General features: G+C 46.8%; 1 protein-coding gene across 2 annotated transcripts in view; it reads right to left on the bottom strand.

Annotated features, from left to right (window-relative positions):
* The window catches only part of PLEKHA2 (pleckstrin homology domain containing A2), a 53986-nt gene extending 52396 nt beyond the window's left edge, over window positions 1-1590 (bottom strand). The window contains exon 1 of one of the 2 annotated variants that reach the window (XM_032774574.2): window positions 1500-1590. The gene's annotated coding sequence lies outside the window, so the exon portion shown is untranslated. The remainder of the gene's footprint in view (window positions 1-1499) is intronic. The other variant, XM_032774577.2, reaches the window with a different exon arrangement.
* Window positions 1591-18765: the final 17175 nt, after the last annotated feature.

Here is an 18765-nt window from a genome sequence, read left to right as displayed (position 1 = left end):
AATGCTGGCAGTTTCCAGAGGAAGGATAGGTGAATGGGAGAACAGATGTAAATATTGTGTGCAATAGGTTCAGCAATAAAACTCATGTTAATTCCAAACATTTATCTTTATTAAACAATTAACCAGCTCAAAGGAAGGCCTGACAGTAGTGAGGTTAAACTATGTCATTACAGCATCCTTCTGTTCATAAATGAATTGTCAGAGGCAACTTGATCTAGTGAAACTAACCAGGAGACTGATATTCTGGACCAAAGATCTAATCCTGCCTTTCCCACTGACTCACTCACCATATATTTGTTGCTTAGGCCCAAAATTTTGGGTGCCAACAATCTGAGACATCTCTCTGCGTCAGTTTTCCCACCTGTAAATATTCTGTGCTGGGAAGGTTAGAATGCCACAGAAACACAACAAATTGTTATTGATTATAAATCATAAAACTGCAGAGACCTTTCGCTATGGATTCAGGCTACGGATCCAGGGGCCGCTAAGAAAAGGTTCTTGCACTATTCCAAGACTGACAAACCAACCCCATTGTGACTTTTCTCTTTTGGGACAGCATCCCATGTGAATACTGAAGGCTTCCTACCTATTCAAAATAGTAACATACTGAGAGGAGACTAAGACACAAACTGTCTGTAACTCCCATTAGTGCTAATGGAAGTCAGGCACTTGAAATCCTTTCTGTCGGCAAGACCCAAAGTCCTCTGAAATCAAGGAAAGACTAATTGGTACGAATTTGCTGTCCTTCAGACCCAAGGCAGGAATACAGTGTGCAGAACAGGTATCAGAACAGATCACATGGTTGAATTAAAATCTTCACAAGGATCTTACATGGTCTTCTCTGATCAGCATGAACATATATCTTCAGACACTAAACCAAAAAGCCCCTCTTGAATTCCAGTACATGCCCAGGCACAGTTCCCTATTGAAACTCAGGGCCGTATATGGAGCCCTTTGCAAGCTTCCTGAAGGATGCCTGGGCATTTTGTGGTCTTCAGTGACCCATGTGCACAGCGACAAACTTTTCTGAGGATCAGCTCAAACTGCGCAGAGTAGCAAGGGGAAAGGGACTCTGTCCGACCGTGGGGGCGCCACAGACATACCCACAGCGGGAGCCCTTGGCACGCAGTTATTCCAGTCTCTTTCCGACCTGAGCCGGGCGCTGCTACATAAAAACACCGTGGGGAGGGTGCTCAGCGCTCCGGGAACCGCTGCGGCTCCGCTGCCCAGGGCGCGGACAGCCGCCTCCGGGTGCAGCTCTGGGCAGGCAGCGCCGCGCGCCCCAGCGATGTTCTGTCCCCAGGGGCAGGCGCTGAGCTCCGACCCCGCCCCCTGGGGCGCTCGGCCCATTGCACCCCCCGGCCCCGCCCCCTTCCCGGGGTGTCCCCCAAACCCTCATCCCTGCCCAGGGCGCTCCCAGCCGGCGCGTCGCCTGCACCCACCCTCCCCGGGGGACGCCTCTGCGCCCCTCTGGCCCCCCCGGGGCGCTCCCCACTCACCCAGCGGCGTTTGCGGGCGGCCCCGGGGCATGGCCAGCCGGGCGCTGCTCCGGCGCCTCGATCACATCGAGAGGTGGCGGCGTGTGGCTCCAGCTCCTCGTTTTTTCCGGGTTAATTTACGTTTCGCGTTAGCAGCAAACCCAGCCCCGGATGTGAGTGCAGGGGCAGGGAGCCGGCTGGGTGCGCTCAGGGTGCAGCGGGGGCCGGCGGGTGGGGTTGGGGAGGGTGCTACAGACCTGCCTCCGCTCCGTGGGGCAGACCCAGACGTCCTAGCTGAGCCCTCTGCCTGCAGCCCGCATCGCCAGCCCGGGGAAGGGGGGAGTGAATTTTACAAATAAATTCTCACCCCGGGGTGGACGGGGGAGTGTAGATTTGCACCAACTTTTTTTCCTGCTCCTCCCGCACCGTCTGTTCGGGGTGCAGGCAGTGGTATCGTCCTGGCTCTGTCCTGCTTGCCACACATACCAGGAACCAGGAGCTGCACCTATGGTTTTCATTCAGCAACTGACTTTTGGGGGTGTCCCGTCCCGGGCTTCGGTGTAAATGAATGTGGCTCCGCAAAGGAAGGTCACTGCTGAAATAAAAATCTCAGGGCTGCTAAATCCTGTGAACCACTTTTGTTTGGTGGTGATTGTTTTTTTGTTTTCCAAAACCCTTTTCGCCAATTCTAATAGCTTCACTACATATGTGCTGTGTGCTGCTCATGTCATGAAAGATGCTATTATGATGCATAAACAGAAGGGGGCAGATTTAAAAGTTGCTATGGGAATCTCAACTCATCAGCTTCCTGACTCGTGCAGGATTAATATCTGTACCTTAATGATGCAGTTACATTTTTACACATAATTCAGGACCCAGTCCTTAGAAAACACTAAGGCACATGACTGGTCCTATCCAGTGAATGCACATGAAGTTAATCAAGTGCTTACACCTTGCACAATCATGGTCTAAGGTTGCACCTGACTTTCCTTTAAAATCCACTGACATATATATATCAGCCACAGAATTCGTAGGTTGCATCCCCAGATGAAAATTAATTCTACTACCAATCAGTGAATCAGAACAGGGGTTCTTGAATCAGGACCCTCCAAAAATTATATAGTACTGTGGTATTGGCTGTCTGCTTGAAAGGAAAAAAAAAAAGCCAACATATTACATCAGCAAACTGCCTGTAATGTGATGGCCAGTATTTCCCTAGTGTGGAGTTGAGGACCATAAAGTTTTATTTGGTGACAAAATGGAACTAAAAGCCAAAAATGGCTCGGATTGGATACGAGATTGCTCCACTTTGTTGTTCATGAAAATGGGGCTGGAAGAGTGAACAATGTCAATATAGCTGGTTAGGTAGCAGTGAAATGCCTAACCCATGATTCACATGGTCCAACATCACTTTTAATACAACCTTCTACTGTCACTGGTGCATTTAATAAAAATGTTCCAAAGATGCAGTTTAGAGTGGTCATACCTGTGAAAGTAGTTTGATTCACTATGTTCCTTTATCGATAAAGCAATGGGCCCATTCCTATCTTTGTGAATCTCACTGACCAAAGAATTTCCCCACCCCCGCCTCACCCCACGAAAGCTTCCCTGTGGTTTGTAAAGCAGAAGGCAATACATTATGAATATGGCTAGAGCAGTTATTGAGCCAATGCCCAATTTGCCCTAGATACCTCCTCCGCTATGGCAAATAACCTTTCTTTGCACAAAGGGATAGATCTATTACTCATGCAGAGGATTCCTGGTTCTGTAACTGCCAGAGTGAACTTGCACAGAAACTGTGTGATAAAAGTGTTTTCTTTCTCAGTGGAGAAGTTTTGCAGAGACCCAAATCAGAAATTCTGGGGAGATTTTTTGAGTATTTTTCCAAGCAATGTAAGTAACAATCTCCAACTCCCCTCATCTTACTTTTTTTAAAGAATGGACAATAGTTTTGAAAAACAATTATACACTATCTGGAACACATTAGATGTAATCTTGTTATTACTTAAAATACTTGCTTCACCCCTAAGCATTTCCTGTGGTTTGGGTCATTTTTAGAACAATTTTTTTCCCTTCCATGCTAAAGACATCACTCAACTGCTGTTACTGCAACTGTGTGTGTTCATTGTTGTCTGACCATATTCGGGGCCTGCACTTCCTGTGAGAGGCAGATAAAAACCACATTGACTGCAATGAAGAGTAGGCACTGACCCGTTGCAGAATACTGTAGAGCCAGGCACAGCAGCAGAGCCCTGTGCAGCAGAGCATTTAAGCATCTGCATAAGTCCATCCCTACTCAGCACCAAGCATGTGCTTAAAGTTAGCCATGTGCTTGTGTTGAATAGGGATGAACTGGGTATCAAATTTCTGAAGAAACATATGCCCTAGTCAAGCTCTAAGAAAACTCTTTTTGCAGAGACCCAAGATAAACCCCCTTTATCTCTGGCTGGGTGAAATATACCACCATGCAGATGAGCAGCACATGCCTAAGTGCCACTTAAGACTTCCACCTCCGCACAAGGTTGCACCCAGGGAGCCCAGCGTGGTTGAAGGAGCTATTGTTTTCATAGCCTCCTTTCAAACCACACATTAAATGAAATTATATGGAACATGCAACTACTCGGCAGTTTCACAGTCCCAGCCATTGATACTGGCTTTTTCCGATTGGCCATGGCAAAGCCTTCAAGCAGTGAGTTCCTCTCGATGCCCCTTCCAGTGGAGGGAGCTTTTCCTTCCTGGTTTATCATCTTGACAGTTCCAGCCTGTCATAAATATTTTGCCATTGAGATAGTGCCCTGCCACAGACTCAAACATCTCATGGAAATTGTAACCCAAAATGTGTTATTACATCAGGAGAGAACTGCTGCGCTCCTTCTCCAGCTTTCCCTCTCAACCACCCCAGAGAGCTGCTTGCAGGAGTGCAGGATCCTAGATACCATTTCTATGTACTTCAGCACTGTTACACCAGCCCTGGATCTGGGCGGAAGGATCTGCTTGTCTGCGTGCAATTAGAGAGGGGTGGGCGTCTGAGCCTAGGGGGATTGATCAGGCATCAATCATGCCACAGCAAATCATTCAAAGAACTGTATTTTTTTTCTCCTTGCTTCCTCTAGCTGGCTGATTCATGTCTGCCTCTGGACATTGTCTCTGCTGGAGACAGTAAGAACCAACCACCCCTCGCCTACCTCCTCCCTCAGTAAAACTCAGAAACATCATCAGGGTTTGTTATTACAGTAGCCCCCCAGAAGACAGCCCCTGCCCCAAGAAGCAGTGTGAACGCCCAGATAAAGAGCATGCACTGACTGGATGTACATTGGTGGGCAGATTCACTCCTGGGACAGTCCAAATACAGTCTAAATACTCCCGTCAGGTTCCATGGCCTTTTCCTCACTGCAGGTGCTGCAAAAGTCTCCAGGTAAGTAAAGCAGCACATTTAGCAACAAAGACTTACCCCACTTTCTGAAAACTGAGGAGGGCACTTCCCTGCCCAGTAGGAAACCCTTCCCAGCCATTATAGGACACCTCACCTTCCATGTCCTAGCTACATCCCCTGCTATTGAGGGTAGGCTTTTCCATTTATAGCAGGCATCACTTCCAACCTGGAGTCACATGACTCCTCTGTCATGTGCTCCCGACCTCATAGACTCATAGACTTTAAGGTCAGAACTCAGAAGGGACCATTATGATCTTCTAGTCTGACCTCCTGCACAATGCAGGCCACAGAATCTCACCCACCCACTTCTGTAACAAACCGTGACCTATGTCTGAGCTACTGAAGTCCTCAACTTGTGGTTTAAAGACTTCAAGGTGCAGAGAATCCTCCAGCAAGTAACCCGTGCCCCATGCTGCAAAAGAAAGTGAAAAATCCCCAGGGCCTCTGCCAATCTGCCCTGGAGGAAAATTCCTTTCTGACCCCTAATATGGCAATCAGCTAAACCCTGAGCATGTGGGCAAGACTCACCAGCCAGCATCCAGGAAAGAATTCACTGTAGTAACTCAGATCCCACCCCGAACTAGTGTCCCGTCAGTCTCAGAAGCATAAGCCTTAGAACCTGTGCACTGTTTCTCAGGAGTCAAGAGGTCTGGGGCTCCATTGCCATGTACCTTGTGTGATCATTCACAACAAGCGCAAAGTGAGTATAACAGTCTACCAGGGTGACTGGGCAGCCTTTTACACTCCCAATGCACCGGGGCACATGGCTGTGCAAGGTACAGGGCAGTGGAGAATCAGGCCCAAGGTTTATAGGGGGCAGTATTGCGGCACAGGTTGCAGAAGGGATAAATACCCAAAGCCATGCTGCCTAGTGACAAGCAGGTGACAGGTTTAGAGGCACTTCATTCAGGGGCGGCTTTAAGCATTTTGCCGCCCCAAGCATGGCAGGCAGGCAGGCTGTCTTCGGTGGCGTGCCTGCGGAGGGTCTGCTGGTCCCGTGGCTTCGGCGGACCTCCTGCAGACAAGCCTGCCTGCCGCCCTCGCAGCGACTAACAGAGCACCCCCAGTGGCTTGCCGCCCCAAGCATGTGCTTGGCGTGCTGGTGCCTGGAGCTGCCCCTGACTTCATTATACCCTTTAAAATGTCTTTTTAGGTGGGTGAAAGATCCTGCAGCTTCAGTTACCCTCTGCTTAGGTGGCTCCTTTTTAGCTCATAAAGTCATGTTTCCTAGTCAGCGAGTCACCAAGGTGTGATTGGGTGCATGGTGGGGAATGCAGTTTTTATGATTTCTGTCTCTTATATTCACTTTAAAATTCCTTTGTACCCAGAACATTTTTGGGCAGTTCCTCCAGCCCTGGGAATGGCCAAGCACATAACGATAACTGAGTTACATATAAAATTATGCATGCGTTTACATATGAGCATATAGTAAATATCTGCAGAATTATTATGTAAACACCTATAAGCACATCTGCAATCATAAATACGTGTGCCTAATGCAGATGCAGTATGCAAACTTCCTGTGTAGGAAAAGAGTTGGGTGAACTAGTCTCAGTAAACAATTTATCCGGTGAATGGAGCCTCTTTTTCTTCAAGTGAATTATTCACAGATGGATTTGGCTTTTTCACAGCTATTTTTCTTATTTTGAATTATTTAATTGCTAGTTTATGCTAACGTATTTCAGCCTGTGGGCTGCTTGCAAGCTATTTGCCATTCTGTATAATTGTGCACCTATGTTACATGGGGCCAGATTTTCAAGAGCTCGGCTCTCATGAAGGCACCAAATTAATTGGCCAGCTTTTCAGAAGAGTTGGGTCCTGAGGCCTTTTAAAAACCTAATTCTGGGTGCAAAGCACTTGAAAATGTGTCCCATGCTGTTGTTCCTGCTTTTTGACTGAGTATCTCCCACGTTCTCTGGAAGATCCCAGGTCAGTTGCCTGCATACATCTGACATGAATACTTGTGGTCTTGTGCAGAGGCACATTTACACGAGTATTTACGATCCTTCCCCTTTCTGGGAATAAAATGCTGGTTGCACAGATGATAGATAGCCAAAAGTAAACAAGTCAATACATGTGAACACCCTCAAAATTAATTAATACCTTTTATTCAAATAAGACAAGGAGGGTGAGGTAATATCTTTTATTGGATCAACTTCTCTTGGAGAGAGAGAGACAAGCTTTCGAGCCACACGGAGCTCTTCCTCAGGCCTGGGGAAGGTGCTCAGAGTGTCGCAGCTAAACACAAGATCACACAGATAGTTTAGCGCAAGCAGTATATTCTAGACCTATGTCTACACAGCAAAGACAAACCCACAGCTGGCCTGTGCCAAATTAAGCGGCCAGCTTTTCAGAAGGAGTCAGTACGTTGCGGCCTGAGGCCTTTTAAAATGACTTGGGCTCACGGGGCCCAAGCTAATGGGATGTTTCATTGCTGTGCAGACTTCTGGGCTTGGCCTGGAGCCCAAGCTCTGGGACCTTCCCGCCCCGCAGGGTCCTAGACCCTGAGCATCAGCTCAAGCCCAGACATCTACACAGCAATGAAATAGCCCTTCAGCCTGAGACAGCTAGCATGGGCCAGCTGAGGGTGTCTAGTTGCTCTGTAGACACATGCACCCCAAGAGACCAGTCTAACTCCTTGTGCTAAACTAACCATTGATCTTGTGTTTAGCTGTGACACTCTGAGAACCTTCCCCAGGCCTGAAGAAGAGCTCTGTGTAAGCTCGAAAGCCTGTCCCTCTCACCAACAGAAGTTGGTACAATAAAAGATATTACCTCACCCACCTTGTCTCTCTAATATGCTGGGACTGACCCAGCTACAACACCACTTTTGTTCATATTAACATGTATAACAAAAAGTTAGACCTCCCAGGCTGGGCTTTTTCATTAGTTTATCCAACAAGTTTGTCTCTTCTAATTATTCTCTGCTTTCCCCTCTTTCCACGTGCTCGCTCCCCCCCTGGAAAGTCCTGGTTGATGTCTGTTAGTATTTCAGACACTCTGCTGGTTACACTTAGCAGGAACGTCTTTGGGGCAGACACAGTGCTCTGCTCTGCTAAGCAAGGCTCTGATCAGCGTTCTCACTCAGGCGGGCACTTTCTGCTGGATTTCTCTTTCAATATTTCAACATGCAGCACAGAAATGGCATTTTTCACCGGTGCATGCTCAGACTACCCCTACCAACTTTTTTTCCTTTTTCTTTCTGGCTACTTTGCACTGATTAAAATGTTCCATGGAGTATTTTTAGATCGGGGCTTCTTTTGCAGACCTTGTGACTGCACTAAGGCCTGGGACTGAAACAGCCCTGTTTTCTACTAGCACAGTCACATGGGATAAGATCACGTGGGCGATCCTAATATAGTTATGGAATCTGGAGCCTTTTCTCTTGTGGCCCTCATTTGACAGATTTTTTTTGCCAGTGAGGCTTGCACAAACTCCCTTTGGAGAGTGGGATAGTATATGCATAAAACTGACCCCGTCACTACACCAAGCCTCAGAGCCCCCAGCTACCCCTTCTCCAGTCACTGGGGCTGGGGGAAGCAGACCAGGAACTCCCTGAAGAGAGTGTTGTGCCAGCCCCTTGGAGCAGCAGGGACTCCCTCAGCAACAGCTGGAATCCGCAGCAGGGCAGGGAGAAACCCAACCAGAGCCCCTTGCCTTTATCAGCACTCCCAGAGCCGGCTGGCCCACTGGAGACACTAGGTCCAAACTCCCCATTTCCTCCCCCACCACGGATCAGCAGAAACAGAACTGGAGGGAAGAGGGTGGACCGTGGAGGCGTTGGAACCTTCCTCAGCAATAGTCAAGAGGAGCAGCAGGGGCTTGGCAGGGCAAATCCCAGCTAGTGTGGCCTACCTCCTCCTTCCACATTCCCCATGCCTTCCTCGCCCTGGGACACCATCAGAATCACGGTCCAGCTGGCTCAGTATCCTGTCTGTGTGCCAGAGTGGTCAACACCACATGCTTCAGAGGAAGGCGCAAGAACCCCATAGTCAGCAGATGTGCAATCTGTCCCCATCCAAATTCTTGATAGACATTGGTGTAAGCCTTGAAGCAAGAGGCTTTATATCTCTTCCAAATTTTGTATTAGCATTAACTGTTGTAACTCTGGGTATTCTTATTAGCCATATAAGTGTTCAGTTCTTCTTTGAATCTTGCTCAGTTTTTGGCCTCAATGGCATCATATGGCAGTCAGTTCCACAGTTAACTGTGTGTTGTGTTAAAATATTTTCTTTTCTCACTTTTGCATTTGCCACTTTTCAATGTCAGTGCATGTCCCCTTGTCTTGAGTTCTGAGGAAGGGAGACTCTGCAGACTTCTCTACAGTCTGAGCTCTGGATGTCATCTTTTGTTGGCGGATTGCTATTCTGCCCCAAACTCTACTCTCAGCCTCTCTTCCCCTGACCTCTGTGCTTCCCCTCCCCCATTATTATTTCTGATTATTTGTATGATTAGAGCACCTACAAGCCCCCTTCATGGACCAGAACCCCACTGTGCTAGGCGCTGCACAAACACAGAACAAAAAGACAGTCCCTGCCCCAAAGAACTTACAGTCTAAATCAAAGACGAGACAACAGCTGGATACAGACAGACAGGGGAGAACAAGGAAACAATGCAACACTCTTGGGCAATGGTCCAGCTTACCCTCTCCCCTTTGTCCCTCTCCCCTTTCTTATTTTTCTCTTTGCTCCTACTCAGTGCCTGTTTACCTTATCCCAGTCCCATCATACAATAATAATGACAATACATACATTAATTAAATACATACTATCATAGAGAAACAAGAAATGGAGTTAAGAAAACTTATGGCCATTCCAGTAGTGCCGAATCCAAAATGTTCACAAATCATAAGTCCACTTTCACTTCAAAATCATGAACCAGAGCCCAGCACCATGAGATTGACTTAAATCTAATGGGATTTTAAACAATAAATGTGTGTGTGGCAGGGGATCTGTTTGTTTGCCTGCTATGCCTTTAGAGTTCAAATTTTCAATCTTTTTCCCACAATCATGATGTCTAGAAATGCCCCCTCCCCCCCGGCCCTTTTAAACAGCAGCTGAGATTCTAAGATAATAACATGACTCCAAGATCTGGGGCTTTAATACAATTCCCAAAATCACAAGTGTTGGCACCCCTGCCATTCTCCCCCAGTCACTTTATTTGCATGTTGTGCTGCTTATCTCCACCATGGGTCGGCTGTTTGTCTCTTTACACTGTAAGCTTTTCAAGGCAGGGCCTGCACTGGCCTATGGGTTTGTGCAGCGCCCAGCACAATGGGGCTCCTGATCCCAGTAGGGCATTAAGTGCTACCACAATATAATACATAATAGCCACGTGCTGCATGCAGAACACACCCTTCATTATGGGTTCAAAGGCACAGCGTGGTGGGAAGAGGAAAAGCGAGATCTCCCAGCAGGGCTGATTATAATAAACAGAACCTGAATTAGTCACTGTGAAAGTTTAATCTCTTTAGTCTCTATGGACACACAAAGTGCTACTTGTTCAGGGCTATGTAGCTCATATGACCATGTAATGTGCTAAGAACTGATGCTTCAAGCTCCTTGAGAAGAACAGCGTCATTTCTATGGAGCCATCTGGCTCTTGTTGGTGGGGGGGAGGGGCGGCACAGCAGGGTCACATCCTCTAATGCAGCATACTGTGATGGGTGTGCCCAGAGCAGACTCAGGGGCCATGATTAGTTCATACCCAGCTCTGGATATATTTATAGTCTATGCCAGGCCCACATCTATACAGTCAGGGAAGGAAAAACCAATCCCCCAAATCCTCGAGTAAACCTGAAAGAACATCCAGTTCTGCATTGGGTTGGCCAGTCAGGGGGCCAGGGGCATCACCGCAGCGAGACTCACCTCCCTGGCAATGCCTAAGGCCCTTGCTGTCCCTGGCTGACATTTGTCCTTTTTATTGATTTGTTCTAGAGAAAGGATGTCCAGTGGTTAGGGGACTAGCCTAGGACTTGGGAGACCTGGCTCCAGTCCCCTGCTCTGCCAGAGACACTCTGGCACAGTATAAGGTGCAGCACTTCTCATACAGACCTGGCCTGGGTGAGTTCCAAGTTAGACAGGGAGGATAGGGAAGCAACTCAACAACTAACTCAGGACCTGTTATACTACTAGCTTATGGCTTAGCTGTGAAATGAAAAGCAGTATCTTTGATGTGCTTTTCAACTGCAGAGTTCATTTGACTTCTACCTGGCTTGGTCTCTTGAGATTTAAACAGAAAACAATCTGAAACCCTCTGACTCTAGTGCAGAAAGAAATTAGGACAAATGCATGAGCTGCTAAACTGTTAGTTTTAACAACATCCAGCATTACAGTATTAGCAGGTAGGCTGGTTTAACAGCTACCGGTGTATTTCACATTTCCTTTATTGTTGTAACAGCTGAGCTTTCGTAATGAAAAGCATGACACTGCAGCATCACGTCACAGGGAACTCAACAGCAATTTCCCAACAGCAGCCACTGCAATGAAGATGGGATAGTGAAACTGTGTTGAATCCCCTGCATTCCTCGTCCCAGCGCTGGAGCCTCTCTGGGGCCCATTGCAGTCATCACTGAAACAGCATTCCAGGGTGGCCCCGCTCACACTCCTGTACCAAGCCTGGTCACAGAAGGACTTGTAGGAACAAGACTTAATGACGCTATCTGAAAAGAAACACGTGTATAAACTGTTACATATTGTCATGGCAGTAGGCTACTGTATTGAACAATTTCCTTTTCTCCTGGGTTAAGCTGATCTGTCAAGTCCCATCACTGAGTGAACTAGAGACCTGCTTTATGCTAGAGACGTGGAGTAAAAATGCCACCTTCCCTGCCCCAGAACTGACTCTCCACCAGGAGATACATCAGCTGAGACAGCTGAACAGCAAAGCAGTGCTGCACAGTGAGCCTGGGGAATAATCCACAGAACTGATATGGGTTCAAAGTCCTCCAGAATCAACTTTCACCATCCCACTGTGGAGTAGGTGGCTAAGTATTGTTCACAGCCACATTGTTTGAAAGGTTAAAGCTATACAGTGGAACAGTGGCAGAGCCCAGAGTAGAATTCTGGCCCCCCTGCCTCCCCACCCTGTGCTCTCTGCTCCATACCACTCTGCTGTCTTTCAGCTCCTGGGTTGGAGGGAACTTGGTCTTTCTGGTGTCAGACTGTTGTTTCTGGAGGACCAGAACAGCGCATCATAAAGAAGGACTTTCTCTGGGGCAGAAAATTCTTGCTGTATATCTCAGACCAATTGTGATGATTTTACAGGATGTCACTGCCCTGTGCACTCACTACTAAAAGCAGAGAATGCCACCAATACCCACAGCTGCTGCTACTTCTTAACCAGAAGTCAGCATCAGAGTTGCGACGGTGGGCAACAATTATGGAAACTGCTGGGAAAAATCCCAGTTGCACAAAAGGCTTCCTACAAACCAGCAGGTGATTGCACACAATCACGACCAGCACTTCTCTGCCTGGGATCCAATTATGAAAACACATGAGCTACAGAATTCTTAGTTTCTCCAGAAGAAAATCTAGGGGGAAATGTTGAGATTTTACTTTTCACCAAATTCTCATTAAAATCTCAGTTTCTGCACACAATCGTTCTCCAAGTGATGATGGATCATTTTCCCCAGCTGTCCTCAGGTGACCTTTAGAAATTCCTATGGCTTTTAGGCTGCTTTCATGCCTTAAGTATTGGAAACATCACCACTTGAATTAAACTGTACATATTTCTGCGTAAGCCAGTGAAAAATAAATACATTCATTTCTTCTGCCCAGACTGTTTATGTTTTCACAGCTGGAAAGAAATTTCCTTGAGCCCGGACCATTTTACATATTCTATTTATTCACCTTTATGTTTTCCTGGAGCTCTCATTGCTGTACTCTCTTAGCTCCTCTAACGGAGTTTTCTGCACATCTCTCAAGAAATACTTTCTCCATTAAACTGAGCCACAGCAAGGGGAAGGCCCCAATCCTCCAATGTACTGAGGTATTAAATATTTGTGAGGATCTGGGCCTACGTGACTTGCTGAAAGTCCAGCAGTGAATCTGTGACAGAAATTTGAATTGGGCCCAGCTCCTCTGAGTTCCTTACCTGCAAGCCAGCCCATCTTTCCTCCGGCTGGTTTGATGAAATAACAGTGTTGCTTGATTTGAATGGCTCCTGGCAAATGCAAGTCCCCGTGGAATGGTATCATACCAACAAAAGCACACGGTTTTTATGCACACTTCAGTAACGGGAAGTCTTTTAAACAGCCAGGCTAATTGGCCATTGGTAAGCCCACTTACCTAGGGATGTGGTGGATTTTTTGTCACTTGGATGCAGGAACCACTGGATACAATTCTCTGGCCTGTGCTATGCAGGATGTCAGCCAAGAAGCTCAGACTGGTCCCTTCAGGCATTAAAAATCTCTATATCTATGAGTTTTGGCTCAGTGTAAATGAACCTGCTGATTCAATGCAGACCAAACCTCATCCTTGTTAAAGCTGAGCTGTGAACTAACCACAACACACTTTTACTACCTATAAGTTGTCTCAGCATTCTCCTTACTTACCCTCTGCAGTGCATGGAGTCTAAGACCCCTGCTGAGCACTCTGCTTACTCCCTACTGGCCTAGGAAGCCATGTTAGCTGTTAGGTTATTAACACTTCACTATATTGCTTCTTAGTGGAAACAAAGTCAAGACTATTCCAGTGCTGTTTCTGGCAAGTCTGCTTAGCCCCAGGAGACTGGCTGTTTGTTTGCTGTAGCATTTCTCCAGCTTGAACACTGACAGCAGCGTCTCAGACAGGATTTATGACGTCTCAGACAGGATTTATGGACTTCTGGGATGGCCCAGAACCCAAGACTGCTTTTTTCCATTTGGCCTTCACTGTGACTTCTACTCAAAAGCTTGGAAGTCTTTGCTGAGTCCTTCCTGCAGGCTGCTGATGCTGAACTCATGGTGCCACAAGAGCAGGCTCTGCCAAGCCTCAGTTCTTTGATCTTGCAATCTGGACGAACCCTCCAGCTAATACTGCCTCTGACAAGCCCTTTCTGCGCATCCCCTTCCCTCATAGCAGCAGACTCTAGACATCTGCAGAGAATCCCCTTGGGGAAAGTGCTGCTTCTTTTCCTGGAACCAACTGAAACCTAAAAAGAACATTTTAAAAATAAACTCCTGGCTGGGGAAGGTTTCCCCTGCTCTGTTTCTGAGCTCTTCCTCCTTGGGTTCTGCCGGGGACCCTTTCTCCTCTATAGCATGTATCCATTATTCTAGCTTTTGCTCATTTTGTGGGGATTATTTTTTCTCTGCCCAGAGTCATCCTCATTCTCAGTTACCCTTGCTTGCCTCTCAATTGCAACCCTCCACCAATTCTCTCACCTCCATCTGGTGCTACCTACTCTCCTCATTCTCAGCACCATCTGCCCCTCCCATCTTACTCCAAATCCAATTCAGAATTGCTCTAAAGGCGTTGGAAACACACTCTCCCTCACTCCATAGCCACCAGCTTTCCAACTCACTTCTTCCAGCCTGGATCCATCACCCCTCCTTGCTAGCTCTCCACAAGTGATGATTGAACATTCCTGAGGGCTCCCTCAAGTCCCCAAAACTCGCTTCTCCTCCTCCAAGATGCTGTCTTCTCCTTTTAAAGTCTCTTTTCTCTTTAGCTTGCAGCTGACTTTTTTAAAGAAGTAATTGATGCTGCTGCATGTGAAGTGTTATGTTGCTGGTATATGCACACAGAGAAGTTAGATAAAAACATAAATTCTCTTGCTGGAAGGTTGCAATGTAACATGACTTTATGTCTTAGAATTCATAACAATAACATGCAAGAACCCCAAAATAGAGAGAGACAAAGCAGGCTGCTCCCTAAAACACAAAGGCACAACTCACTCCACCTTACCTTAGGCTGGCTGCCAGCAGACTCCTGCTGGTAGGCCCAGGTCTCACACTTCCCTTCAGATACCTAACCTGTAAGCAGGCCAAGAACCTGTCCTACACTTGGCAATTTAAAGTGATAGACTACAATTATAAACAGAGTTTTCAATACACCACATGAAGGTCACATTATAGGAAAAATTTGTGCTGCTCTATGGAACATGCCTTTTGGGCCTGACTGTGTGTCTGCTCCCCTAGATATACATTCACTAGCGACTGTTTTGTCCTTGTCAATAGGGACTTACCTGTTGCAATGATGGTGGAGCAGGCATCTGCATAGTGAGGACAGCTGTGCGATCCTTGCTGGTTGCAATCATCCTCATTCGATGCAATGCAGCTGTGGCACTTTAGAGCCATCCCTTGGCAAAGAGAACAAGAGAAGAGCATGAGTGGAATTGTGCTGCATGTCCTGCAGGCCAAGCCTGCTTTGTGTTGCTTTTCTGATCAAACAGCAACAGGACGTATGAGGGTTGTAATACCACACTGCATGTCCACAGGAAAGCTTGATCATGGGTCCCTCTGCATGACTTGTCAGGAACACAAGAGTTCCCATACGGAATCAGAAGTCATAGATCCATCAAGTCTTATTGCCTGCCTCCAATGACCAATAGCTAATGCTTCAGACAAGGGTCCTCTTTGATCCCTGTGGTGATTGGTTTATGTCCTGATTCAAGAAAGCCAATTACACGTTATTGCTAGCTACACGAATTAGCAATGCTCATAAAATTATCCTGGCCTTTTATCTGTAAACACCTGGAAGATAATAGGATTATAAGGAATAGCCAGCATAGATTTGTCAAGACCAAATCAGGCTAAATCAGCCCAATTTCCTTCTCTCCTAGTAGATTGAGGGGGGAGGAGCAGATGTGATATACCTTGATTTTAGTAAAGCTTTTGACACAGTCCCCCATGACATTTTCATTAGCAAACTAGGGAAATGTGGTCTAGATTAACTTACTATCAGGTGGATGGATAACTGGTTGAAAGCCCAGACTCAAAGTGTAGTTATCAATAGTTCACTGTCAAACTGGGAGTTTCTCTTTAGTGTGGTCCTGCAGTGGGTCCCGCACTATTCAATATTTTCATAAATATCTTGGCTAGTGGAGTAGAAAGTACACTTAGAAAACGTGCTGATCACTCAAAGCTAGGAGGGGTTGCAACCACTTTGAAGGACAGGCTTAGAATTCAAAACGACCTTGACAAATTGGAGAATCAGTCTGAATTCAGCATGATAAAATTCAATAAAGACAAGTACAAAGTATTTCACCTCAGAAGGAAAAATCAAACGCACAGCTACAGAGTGAGGAGTAAGTGGCTAGGCAGTAGTACTGCTGAAAAGAATCTGGTGGTTATAGTGGATCACAAACTGAAAATGAGCCAACTATGTAATGCAGCTGCGAAAAAAAAAGCTAATATTCTGGAGTGTATTAATAGGAATGTTGTATATAAGACAAGGGAGGTAATTGTCCCATGCTACTTGGCACTGATGAGGCCTCAGTTGGAGTACTGTATTTAATTCCAGGCAGCACACTTCAGGAAAGATGTGGACAAATTGGAGAGAGTTCAGAGGTTATCAACAAAAATTATAAAAAGCTCTGAAAACCCGACCTATGAGGAAAGGCTAAAAAACTGGGCATGTTTAGTTTTGAGAAAAGAAGATTGAGACTGGACCTGTTAACAGAATTCAAATAGGTTAAGGGCTGTTATACAGAGGACAGTGGTCAATTGTTCTCATGTCCACTGAAGGTAGGAGAAGAAGTAGGGCTTATTCTGCAGCAAAGGCGACTGAGTTTAGATGTTAGGAAAAACTTTCGAACTCTCAAGTAAAACTATTTCCCCGTGTTTATTTTTCCTCCCTACGGTTCCTCACACCTTCTTGTCAACTGCTGAAAATGGGCCATTTTGATTACTACAAAAAGTTTTTTTTCTCTCCTGCTGGTAATAGCTCACTTTAACTGATCACTCTCGTTAGAGTGCGTATGGTAACACCCATTGTTTCATGTTCTCTGTGTATATATATATATTCCTACTGTATTTTCCACTACATGCATCCGATGAAGTGGGTTTTAGCCCACGAAAGCTTATACCCAAATAAATTTGTTAGTCTCTAAGGTGCCACAAGTTCTCCTGTTCTTTTTGCAGATACAGACTAACGGCGCTGCTACTCTGAAACTCTCAGGGGAGTTACTCTCTGGAACAGGCTTCCAAGGGAGGTGGTAGAATCCCCAGCACTGGGTCTGGATTTGATGCCCTCGTGAGGGCACTTCCAGCCTTATAATTCTATGATTTGATTTGATTGTCTCCCATCACAGTGAATTTACGCAGTAATCTCATTATCACACAAAACTGTGCACATAGTAAAGACAATTCTCTCTGCTATGTGACAGGCTTGATTCTGTCAGTCAGTGATTGATTGGTAAGAAACACCTGACTGGTGCTTGAGCTAATTAACTGTAACTTTCCTTTGCAGAACCTATCAAAGGTGCTGCTCTCAGGAAGCAGTAAAGGGGAGAAAGTATGAAAGATCATTTATAGCACTATTCATGCACAGCCCGTGTGGATCAGTGGGTAAGGGCCTGGCCTGGGAGTCAGGAGATGTGAGTGACCTTGAGCATGTCACTTCATCTCCCTCTGTCCTTCACTTTCCCCTGTGTGTGCGAGGGGAAGTGCTTTGAGCCAAGTCTCTCTCAGACAAAATATATTCAAAATCTTCCAGAAGTGACTCAAGCTGATGAGAGCAAAGCTAAACTGGACCCTCCGTTCCTTCCCAGGTCTCATTCTGCAAAATCTTCCTGACATTACTCTTTCCCCTATTCCCTTAATCTTACAAATCACCAAAAAGAACATTTTCATTAAAAAAACAACTAAAATAACCATCTATAACTGTCTGTGGCCTTTTGTGCCAAATTCCGCTCTGATGTAACTCTTTATGGTGGTGTTTTCAGATGCCATGGCAACATGCACAGTATACAAACCTGAACAGCACAGACACCCTTGCAACCAGCAGTTTTACCAGGAAAGTCACGGCGCAAGAACTGCTGTGATGTTGCCGTGGCCTCTGCTGTTCTCATTGGAGAGTAACAGCTGTAAGAAATGACTTAGCAGGGGCATTAATGCAGTTCTGGTTTCCAGCACAAGCAGGGCCTCCCAGAGGATTCAGGGGGCCTGGGGTCTTCAGCGGCGGGGGGTGGAATTGCTGCCGAAGACCCGGCACTTCGGCGGCAGGTCCTGGGGTCGAAGGACACCCTGCCACGGATCTTTGGGGCACTTTGACAGCAAGTCCTGAAGTGGAGGGACCCCCCACCACCAAATTGCTGCCGAAGACCCAGAGTGGAAGAAGCTCTGGGGGCCCGGGCCCCACAGGAGTTTTCTGGGGCCCCCGGAGCAAGTGAAGAACCCCGTTTCAGGGGCCCTGAAAAACTCTCGTGGGGGCCCCCCAGGGTGTGGGGCAAATTGCCCCACTTGCCCCCACCCTGGGCAGCCCTTAGCACAAGTGGCATGCTATGGGAAAGGCCCAAATGCCACACAAACTACTCAGGAGCCTGAAGATATCGGTAAATCCAGCCTGTTAGTATATAAGCATGTCAACAAGGACTCCGACACTGGGGAGACCTGTCCATTACTCTAACACATCTCTATGAGCTCTGAGGCAATCCTCCCATGCATCACTCTCAGGCTTTTGGATGGTGCCTTCCAAAGACCTGAGAAGAAAGCCTTGTGCTAGAGTAGGCTAGCCTCAACGGGCTGAGGCTCTCTGCTTTGGAGAATAGGAACAAAGTCCCTCAGTGCTTCACCCAGCAATTGGTGGTGCTCCGGTTGCAGCTTCTCTGATCTCACATCCCCACAGGAGTGCTAACCTCCACCTTCAGAGAATTCTCAGCACCTGCCAGCTGTGCACACAGCAGCGTGTTTGGAGCTTAAATCCATAACCT

This window comes from Chelonoidis abingdonii, chromosome 2, assembly GCF_003597395.2.
Source record: "Chelonoidis abingdonii isolate Lonesome George chromosome 2, CheloAbing_2.0, whole genome shotgun sequence".
Taxonomy (NCBI): Eukaryota; Metazoa; Chordata; order Testudines; family Testudinidae; genus Chelonoidis; species Chelonoidis abingdonii.
The sequence above is the reverse complement of the archived record's forward strand: the minus strand, read 5'-3'. Positions and strand labels throughout refer to the sequence as shown.